Source organism: Phyllobates terribilis, unplaced genomic scaffold (assembly GCF_046119375.1).
Source record: "Phyllobates terribilis strain yellow unplaced genomic scaffold, ASM4611937v1 Scaffold_13__5_contigs__length_258822181, whole genome shotgun sequence".
Lineage (NCBI taxonomy): Eukaryota > Metazoa > Chordata > Amphibia > Anura > Dendrobatidae > Phyllobates > Phyllobates terribilis.
The window spans coordinates 157,622,250-157,632,125 of record NW_027362773.1 but is presented as its reverse complement, the minus strand read 5'-3'; positions in this window follow the sequence as shown (position 1 = coordinate 157,632,125).

Genomic DNA, 9,876 nt, shown 5'->3' with positions numbered 1-9,876 from the left:
GTATATATTTTGTGTACGTGCTGTATACTCCAGGCTGAGCATGATACAATGTATATATATTGTGTACGTGCTGTATACTCCAGGCTGAACATGATACAATGTACATATATTGTGTACGTGCTGTATACTCCAGGCTGAACATGACACAATGTATATATATTGTGTACGCGCTGTATACTCCAGGCTGACCATGATACAATGTACATATATTGTGTACGCGCTGTATACTCCAGGCTGAACATGATACAATGTACATATATTGTGTACACGCTGTATACTCCAGGCTGAACATGATACAATGTATATATATTGTGTATGCGCTGTATACTCCAGGCTGAACATGATACAATGTACATATATTGTGTACACGCTGTATACTCCAGGCTGAGCATGATACAATGTATATATATTGTGTAAGCGCTGTATACTCCAGGCTGAGCATGATACAATGTACATATATTGTGTACGTGCTGTATACTCCAGGCTGAACATGATACAATGTATATATATTGTGTATGCGCTGTATACTCCAGGCTGAGCATGATACAATGTATATATATTGTGTACGCGCTGTATACTCCAGGCTGAGCATGATATAATGTACATATATTGTGTACGTGCTGTATACTCCAGGCTGAACATGATACAATGTACATATATTGTGTATGCGCTGTATACTCCAGGCTGAGCATGATACAATGTACATATATTGTGTACGTGCTGTATACTCCAGGCTGAACATGATACAATGTATATATATTGTGTACGCGCTGTATACTCCAGGCTGAGCATGATATAATGTACATATATTGTGTATGTGCTGTATACTCCAGGCTGAACATGATACAATGTATATATATTGTGTATGTGCTGTATACTCCAGGCTGACCATGATACAATGTATGTATATCGTGTACGCGCTGTATACTCCAGGCTGAACATGATACAGTGTATATATATTGTGTACGCGCTGTATACTCCAGGCTGAACATGATACAATGTACATATATTGTGTACGCGCTGTATACTCCAGGCTGAACATGATACAATGTATATATATTGTGTACGTGCTGTATACTCCAGGCTGAACATGATACAATGTATATATATTGTGTACGTGCTGTATACTCCAGGCTGAACATGATACAATGTACATATATTGTGTACGCGCTGTATACTCCAGGCTGAACATGATACAATGTATATATATTGTGTACGCGCTGTATACTCCAGGCTGAACATGATACAATGTATATATATTGTGTACGTGCTGTATACTACAGGCTGAACATGATACAATGTACATATATTGTGTATGCGCTGTATACTCCAGGCTAATCATGATACAATGTACATATATTGTGTACGCGCTGTATACTCCAGGCTGACCATGATACAATGTATATATATTGTGTACATGCTGTATACTCCAGGCTGAACATGATACAATGTATATATATTGTGTATGCGCTGTATACTCCAGGCTGATCATGATACAATGTACATGTATTGTGTACGCGCTGTATACTCCAGGCTGAGCATGATACAATGTACATATATTGTGTACGCGCTGTATACTCCAGGCTGAGCATGATACAATGTACATATATTGTGTACGCGCTGTATACTCCAGGCTGAACATAATACAATGTACATATATTGTGTATGCGCTGTATACTCCAGGCTGAACATGATAATGTACATATATTGTGTACGTGCTGTATACTCCAGGCTGAACATGATACAATGTACATATATTGTGTACGCTCTGTATACTCCAGGCTGAACATGATAATGTACATATATTGTGTATGTGCTGTATACTCCAGGCTGAGCATGATACAATGTATATATATTGTATACGTGCTGTATACTCCAGGCTGAACATGATACAATGTACATATATTGTGTACGCGCTGTATACTCCAGGCTGAGCATGATACAATGTACATATATTGTGTACGCTATGTACACTCCAGGCTGAACATGATACAATGTATATATATTGTGAACGCTCTGTATACTCCAGGCTGAACATGATACAATGTACATATATTGTGTACGCGCTGTATACTCCAGGCTGAACATGATACAATGTACATATATTGTGTACGCTCTGTATACTCCAGGCTGAACATGATACAATGTATATATATATTGTGTATGCGCTGTATACTCCAGGCTGAGCATGATACAATGCACATATATTGTGTACGCGCTGTATACTCCAGGCTGAACATGATACAATGTATATATATTGTGCATGCGCTGTATACTCCAGGCTGAACATGATACAATGTATATATATTGTGTACGCGCTGTATACTCCAGGATGAACATGATACAATGTATATATATTGTGTACTCGCTGTATACTCCAGGATGAACATGATAAAATGTATATATATTGTGTACGCTCTGTATACTCCAGGCTGAACATGATACAATGCACATATATTGTATACGCGCTGTATACTCCAGGCTGAACATGATACAATGTATATATATTGTGTATGCGCTGTATACTCCAGGCTGAACATGATACAATGCACATATATTGTGTACGCGCTGTATACTCCAGGCTGAACATGATACAATGTATATATATTGTGTATGCGCTGTATACTCCAGGCTGAGTATGATACAATGTACATATATTGTGTACGCGCTGTATACTCCAGGCTGAACATGATACAATGCACATATATTGTGTACGCGCTGTATACTCCAGGCTGAACATGATACAATGTACATATATTGTGTACGCGCTGTATACTCCATTCTGAACATGATACAATGTATATATATTGTGTACGCGCTGTATACTCCAGGCTGAGCATGATACAATGCACATATATTGTGTACGCGCTGTATTCTCCAGTCTGAGCATGATACAATGTACATATATTGTGTACGCGCTGTATACTCCAGGCTGAACATGATACAATGTATATATATTGTGTACGCGCTGTATACTCCAGGCTGAACATGATACAATGTACATATATTGTGTAAGCACTGTATACTCCAGGCTGAGCATGATACAATGTACATATATTGTGTACGCGCTGTATACTCCAGTCTGAGCATGATACAATGTACATATATTGTGTACGCGCTGTATACTCCAGGCTGAACATGATACAATGTACATATATTGTGTACGTGCTATATACTCCAGGCTGAGCATGATACAATGTACATATATTGTGTATGCGCTGTATACTCCAGACTGAACATGATACAATGTATATATATTGTGTATGCGCTGTATACTGCAGGCTGAGCATGATACAATGTACATATATTGTGTACGCGCTGTATACTCCAGGCTGAACATGATACAATGTACATATATTGTGTACGCGCTGTATACTCCAGACTGAACATGATACAATGTATATATATTGTGTATGCGCTGTATACTCCAGACTGAACATGATACAATGTATATATATTGTGTACGCGCTGTATACTGCAGGCTGAGCATGATACAATGTACATATTTTGTGTATGCGCTGTATACTCCAGACTGAACATGATACAATGTATATATATTGTGTACGCGCTGTATACTCCAGGCTGAACATGATACAATGTATATATATTGTGTACGCGCTGTATACTGCAGGCTGAGCATGATACAATGTACATATTTTGTGTATGCGCTGTATACTCCAGGCTGAACATGATACAATGTATATATATTGTGTACACGCTGTATACTCCAGGCTGAACATGATACAATGTATATATATAGTGTACGCGCTGTATACTCCAGGCTGAACATGATACAATGTACATATATTGTGTACGCGCTGTATACTCCAGGCTGAGCATGATACAATGTACATATATTGTGTACACGCTGTATACTCCAGGCTGAACATGATACAATGTATATATATTGTGTACGCGCTGTATACTCCAGGCTGAGCATGATACAATGTACATATATTGTGTACGCGCTGTATACTCCAGGCTGAGCATGATACAATGTACATATATTGTGTATGCGCTGTATACTCCAGGCTGAACATGATACAATGTACATATATTGTGTACGCGCTGTATACTCCAGGCTGACTTGATACAATGTATATATATTGTGTACGCGCTGTATACTCCAGGCTGAGCATGATACAATGTATATATATTGTGTACGCGCTGTATATTCCAGGCTGAGCATGATACAATGTACATATATTGTGTACACGCTGTATACTCCAGGCTGAACATGATACAATGTATATATATCGTGTACGCGCTGTATACTCCAGGCTGAGCATGATACAATGTACATATATTGTGTACGCGCTGTATACTCCAGGCTGAGCATGATACAATGTACATATATTGTGTACACGCTGTATACTCCAGGCTGAGCATTATACAATGTATATATATTGTGTACGCGTTGTATACTCCAGGCTGAACATGATACAATGTATATATATTGTGTACGCGCTATATACTCCAGACTGAACATGATACAATGTATATATATTGTGTATGAGCTGTATACTCCAGGCTGACATGATACAATGTATATATATTGTGTACACGCTGTATACTCCAGGCTGAACATGATACAATGTATATATATTGTGTATGCGCTGTATACTCCAAGCTGAGCCTGATACAATGTACATATATTGTGTACGCGCTGTATACTCCAGGCTGAGCATGATACAATGTACATATATTGTGTACGCGCTGTATACTCCAGGCTGAACATGATACAATGTATATATATCGTGTACGCGCTGTATACTCCAGGCTGAACATGATACAATGTACATATATTGTGTACGCGCTGTATACTCCAGGCTGAACATGACACAATGTACATATATTGTGTACACGCTGTATACTCCAGGCGGAACATGATACAATGTATATATATCGTGTACACGCTGTATACTCCAGGCTGAACATGATACAATGTATATATATTGTGTACACGCTGTATACTCCAGGCTGAACATGATACAATGTACATATATTGTGTACACGCTGTATACTCCAGGCTGAACATGATACAATGTATATATATTGTGTACACGCTGTATACTCCAGGCTGAGCATGATACAATGTATATATATTGTGTATGCGCTGTATACTCCAGGCTGAACATGATACAATGTACATATATTGTGTTCACGCTGTATACTCCAGGCTGAACATGATACAATGTATATATATTGTGTACATGCTGTATACTCCAGGCTGAACATGATACAATGTATATATATTGTGTACACGCTGTATACTCCAGGCTGAACATGATATAATGTATATATATTGTGTATGCGCTGTATACTCCAGGCTGAACATGATACAATGTACATATATCGTGTACGCGCTGTATACTCCAGGCTGAGCATGATACAATGTACATATATTGTGTACACGCTGTATACTCCAGGCTGAACATGATACAATGTATATATATTGTGTGCGAGCTGTATACTCCAGGCTGAACATGATACAATGTATATATATTGTGTACACGCTGTATACTCCAGACTGAACATGATACAATGTATATATATTGTGTACGAGCTGTATACTCCAGGCTGACTTGATACAATGTATATATATTGTGTACGCGCTGTATACTCCAGGCTGAGCATGATACAATGTACATATATTGTGTATGCGCTATATACTCCAGGCTGAACATGATACAATGTATATATATTGTGTATGCACTGTATACTCCAGACTGAACATGATACAATGTATATATATTGTGTACGTGCTGTATACTCCAGGCTGAACATGATACAATGTATATATATTGTGTATGCGCTGTATACTCCAGGCTGAACATGATACAATGTATATATATTGTGTACGCGCTGTATACTCCAGGCGGAGCATGATACAATGTACATATAATGTGTACGCACTGTATACTCCAGGCTGAACATGATACAATGTACATATATTGTGTACACGCTGTATACTCCAGGCTGAACATGATACAATGTACATATATTGTGTACGCTCTGTATACTCCAGGCTGAACATGATACAATGTATATATATTGTGTATGCGCTGTATACTCCAGGCTGAGCATGATACAATGTACATATATTGTGTATGCGCTTTATACTCCAGGCTGAACATGATACAATGTACATATATTGTGTGTGCGCTGTATACTCCAGGCTGACCATAATACAATGTATATATATTGTGTACGCTCTGTATACTCCAGGCTGAACATGATACAATGTACATATATTGTGTACGCGCTGTATACTCCAGGCTGAGCATGATACAATATACATATATTGTGTACGCGCTGTATACTCCAGGCTGAGCATGATACAATGTACATATATTGTGTACGCGCTGTATACTCCAGGCTGAACATGATACAATGTATATATATCGTGTACGCGCTGTATACTCCAGGCTGAACATGATACAATGTACATATATTGTGTACGCGCTGTATACTCCAGGCTGAACATGACACAATGTACATATATTGTGTACACGCTGTATACTCCAGGCTGAACATGATACAATGTATATATATCGTGTACACGCTTTATACTCCAGGTTGAGCATGATACAATGTATATATATTGTGTATGCGCTGTATACTCCAGGCTGAACATGATACAATGTATATATATTGTGTACACGCTGTATACTCCAGGCTGAACATGATACAATGTACATATATCGTGTACACGCTGTATACTCCAGGCTGAGCATGATACAATGTATATATATTGTGTAGGCGCTGTATACTCCAGGCTGAACATGATACAATGTACATATATTGTGTTCACGCTGTATACTCCAGGCTGAACATGATACAATGTATATATATTGTGTACATGCTGTATACTCCAGGCTGAACATGATACAATGTATATATATTGTGTACACGCTGTATACTCCAGGCTGAACATGATATAATGTATATATATTGTGTATGCGCTGTATACTCCAGGCTGAACATGATACAATGTACATATATCGTGTACGCGCTGTATACTCCAGGCTGAGCATGATACAATGTACATATATTGTGTGCGAGCTGTATACTCCAGGCTGAACATGATACAATGTATATATATTGTGTGCGAGCTGTATACTCCAGGCTGAACATGATACAATGTATATATATTGTGTACGCGCTGTATACTCCAGACTGAACATGATACAATGTATATATATTGTGTACGAGCTGTATACTCCAGGCTGACTTGATACAATGTATATATATTGTGTACGCGCTGTATACTCCAGGCTGAGCATGATACAATGTACATATATTGTGTATGCGCTATATACTCCAGGCTGAACATGATACAATGTATATATATTGTGTATGCACTGTATACTCCAGACTGAACATGATACAATGTATATATATTGTGTACGTGCTGTATACTCCAGGCTGAACATGATACAATGTACATATATTGTGTACGCTCTGTATACTCCAGGCTGAACATGATACAATGTATATATATTGTGTATGCGCTGTATACTCCAGGCTGAGCATGATACAATGTACATATATTGTGTATGCGCTTTATACTCCAGGCTGAACATGATACAATGTACATATATTGTGTGTGCGCTGTATACTCCAGGCTGACCATGATACAATGTATATATATTGTGTACACGCTGTATACTCCAGGCTGAGCATGATACAATATACATATATTGTGTACGCGCTGTATACTCCAGGCTGAGCATGATACAATGTATATATATTGTGTATGCGCTGTATACTCCAGGCTGACCATGATACAATGTATATATATTGTGTACACGCTGTATACTCCAGGCTGAGCATGATACAATATACATATATTGTGTACGCGCTGTATACTCCAGACTGAACATGATACAATGTACATATATTGTGTACGCTCTGTATACTCCAGGCTGAACATGATACAATGTATATATATTGTGTATGCGCTGTATACTCCAAGCTGAGCATGATACAATGTACATATATTGTGTACGCGCTGTATACTCCAGGCTGAGCATGATACAATGTATATATATCGTGTACGCGCTGTATACTCCAGGCTGAGCATGATACAATGTACATATATTGTGTACGCGCTGTATACTCCAGGCTGAACATGATACAATGTATATATATTGTGTACACGCTGTATACTCCAGGCTGAACATGATACAATGTATATATATCGTGTACGCGCTGTATACTCCAGGCTGAGCATGATACAATGTACATATATTGTGTACGCGCTGTATACTCCAGGCTGAACATGATACAATGTATATATATCGTGTACGCGCTGTATACTCCAGGCTGAACATGATACAATGTACATATATTGTGTACGCGCTGTATACTCCAGGCTGAACATGACACAATGTACATATATTGTGTACACTCTGTATACTCCAGGCTGAACATGATACAATGTATATATATCGTGTACACGCTGTATACTCCAGGTTGAGCATGATACAATGTATATATATTGTGTATGCGCTGTATACTCCAGGCTGAACATGATACAATGTATATATATTGTGTACACGCTGTATACTCCAGGCTGAACATGATACAATGTACATATATTGTGTACACGCTGTATACTCCAGACTGAACATGATACAATGTATATATATCGTGTACACGCTGTATACTCCAGGCTGAGCATGATACAATGTATATATATCGTGTACACGCTGTATACTCCAGGCTGAGCATGATACAATGTATATATATCGTGTACACGCTGTATACTCCAGGCTGAACATGATACAATGTATATATATCGTGTACACGCTGTATACTCCAGGCTGAGCATGATACAATGTATATATATTGTGTATGCGCTGTATACTCCAGGCTGAACATGATACAATGTACATATATTGTGTTCACGCTGTATACTCCAGGCTGAACATGATACAATGTATATATATTGTGTACATGCTGTATACTCCAGGCTGAACATGATACAATGTATATATATTGTGTACACGCTGTATACTCCAGGCTGAACATGATATAATGTATATATATTGTGTATGCGCTGTATACTCCAGGCTGAACATGATACAATGTACATATATCGTGTACGCGCTGTATACTCCAGGCTGAGCATGATACAATGTACATATATTGTGTACACGCTGTATACTCCAGGCTGAACATGATACAATGTATATATATTGTGTGCGAGCTGTATACTCCAGGCTGAACATGATACAATGTATATATATTGTGTACGCGCTGTATACTCCAAACTGAACATGATACAATGTATATATATTGTGTACGAGCTGTATACTCCAGGCTGACTTGATACAATGTATATATATTGTGTACGCGCTGTATACTCCAGGCTGAGCATGATACAATGTACATATATTGTGTATGCGCTATATACTCCAGGCTGAACATGATACAATGTATATATATTGTGTATGCGCTGTATACTCCAGGCTGAACATGATACAATGTATATATATTGTGTACGTGCTGTATACTCCAGGCTGAACATGATACAATGTATATATATTGTGTACGTGCTGTATACTCCAGGCTGAACATGATACAATGTATATATATTGTGTACACGCTGTATACTCCAGACTGAACATGATACAATGTATATATATTGTGTACGTGCTGTATACTCCAGGCTGAACATGATACAATGTGTATATATTGTGTACACGCTGTATACTCCTTGGCAGAACATGATACAATGTACATATATTATGTATGCGCTGTATACTCCAGGCTGAACATGATACAATGTATATATATTGTGTACGCGCTGTGTACTCCAGGCGGAGCATGATACAATGTACATATATTGTGTACGCGCTGTATACTCCA